Source organism: Adiantum capillus-veneris, chromosome 2 (assembly GCF_014529385.1).
Source record: "Adiantum capillus-veneris isolate H3 chromosome 2, ASM1452938v2, whole genome shotgun sequence".
NCBI classification, from domain to species: Eukaryota; Viridiplantae; Streptophyta; class Polypodiopsida; order Polypodiales; family Pteridaceae; genus Adiantum; species Adiantum capillus-veneris.
In genome coordinates, this window is record NC_140932.1 from 40104575 (window position 1) to 40107175 (window position 2601).

Genomic DNA, 2601 nt, shown 5'->3' on the forward strand with positions numbered 1-2601 from the left:
TGCAACCCCAAATAGAATTGACACATAATGGCTACACACCTCAACAGAGCCATGAATCAAGCATTGAGCCCATGCAAATTGATTCAGCACAGTTTCAACCTCTCAGCACCCAGGAGAGGCAAAGGCGACGCATTAATGGCTTATGTATGTATTGTGGAGAGAAGGGGCACATGGCTCAACAGTGTCCAAGGAAGAGAAGGATGAAGGTTCATGGTGCAATGGCCTCAACGTGTTCGGAAAACATGGACGTCCAACCCCAATAGAGACCGACCGGTTGGACAAAAGACAAGCAAAAGGTGTCTTTCTTCCCGCTGATTCCACTTCAAGTTTTATGCTACCAGTCAAGATCCATATGCCGGGTAGGCACATGGATTGTGAAGCATTACTAGATTCAGGCGCAACGGCGTGCTTCATGGACGAAGAATTTGCAAAAGAACAAGGCATACCACTTGTGGAGAAGTCTAATCCAGCAACTGTAGAAGTCATTGATGGTCGTCTTCAAGAATAGCGTTCAATATTATACAAAGACCAAGCAATCCATTTGTTATTGGGCTACCATGGCTTGAATTACATAATCCTGTCATCGATTGGAGGGTTCGGAGAATTGAACCACAAAAAGTCCAAAAGAAGAAGGGAAGGCATAATAGGCCTATATATCTTGGAGCCAAGGTCTTCATGCATGCAGCCAAAAAGTATCCAACTTTCCTAATATTTGCAACACCAACCGACACGTCGACAAAAAAAATCATGGAGGCATTGCCACGTCAATATCAAGATTACAATGATGTTTTTGAGAAGAAGAATGCTGACCTCTTACCGGAGCATTGACCCTATGATTGTGCTATAGAGCTTCAGGAGAGAACCCAACCCCCTTTTGGCCCAATATACAAGCTATCTCAAGATGAATTGGTAGAATTATGGAAAAATATTGATGAGAATATTGCTAAGGGGTTCATATGGCATTCACAGTCCCCAGCAGGAGCTCCAATACTCTTTGTAAAGAAGAAGGACGGAACTCTCCGGATGTGCGTGGATTATAGGGGCCTAAACAAGATCACCGTCAAGAATCGCTATCCCCTTCCCTTGATCCCAGAGCTTCTTGAGCGCCTTGGCAAGACATGAATATTTACAAAAATAGATCTTCGTGGTGCTTACAACCTAGTCAGAATCAAAGAAGGTGATGAATGGAAGACAGCCTTTCGGACAAGGTATGGCCACTTTGACTATACCGTCATGCCATTTGGTCTCACAAATGCCCCAGCTGTTTTTCAACATTTAATGAACGATATCTTTCGAGAGTATTTGGATTATTTGTGGTAATATATTTGGATGATATCTTGATATTTTCCAAGGATCAAGAAGAGCATGAGCACCATGTATGATTAGTGCTTGAAAAGCTTCGCGCATCAGGGTTATATGCAAAGTTGGAGAAGTGCTCTTTTCATCAATCTAAGGTGGAATTTCTTGGTTATGTAATTTTTGAAAAGGGAATCTCCATGGATCCAAAGAAGGTTCAAACCATCCTTGATTGGGAGACACCCACCTCGGTAAGAGATGTCCAATGTTTCCTCGGATTTGCAAATTTTTATCGTATCTTTATCAGGGATACTCCAAGGTGGTTGCAGCACTCACAAGGTTGACAGGCCATAATAAGTTTGTATGGGACTCAGAGGCCGCGAAAGCATTTCAGACTCTCAAGCAAGCTTTCACGACCGCACCCATTCTAATTCACGCAGATCCTACAAAGCCTTTCATTCTAGAAACAAACGCTTCAGATTTTGCCCTTGGCACTATTCTATCCCAAGTAGGAGAGGATGATGGAGTACATCTAGTGGCCCCTCATTCCCGCAAGTTATCAGTTGCAGAAATCAATTATGAAATCCATGACAAAGAGCTCTTAGCAATCATCGACTCCTTCGACACTTGGCGTCGCCTACTTAAAGGAGCTCCTCATAAGATCATTGTCTATACAGATCACAAGAATTTGGAATACTTCATGACATCCCGCGTCTTGAATCGTCGCCAAACCAGGTGGAGTGGTATCCCATCAAGGTTTGATTTTCTTATCTCTTATAGACCTGGCCATCAACAAGCTAAGCCAGATGCCTTATCAAGAAGATCCTACCTTGCACCTAGAGAAGGCGACGCAGCATTTTATCAACAAGAGTCAATGATTTTGAAACCTGAGCAGCTTAAGCTAAACGCCACCATGAGCCAAGCTCCTAAAGATTCTACTTTTCTTTCTAAGGTGAAGACGCAAATTGCCAAAGACCCACTGGCTCAGAATATTAGACAACAACTACAAGGACAAGAGGTTAATGAGGACTTTCAAGAAATTGATGGACTAATTTACTATAAGGGTCTTCTCTATATTCCGCTAGGACCTACACGCTTGGAGGTACTTCAGCAACGGCATGATCTTCCATCAGCAAGGCATTTTGGGGTTAATAAGACAATTGAGCTTCTCTCTCGTGACTTTTGGGGGCCTCAAATGTGGAAGCTTGTCAAGGAGTATGTAGGCACTTGTGACACTTGCAATAGATCAAAGGCCCCTCGTCATCGTCCTCATGGGTTACTCCATCCCTTGCCCATTCCAACCAA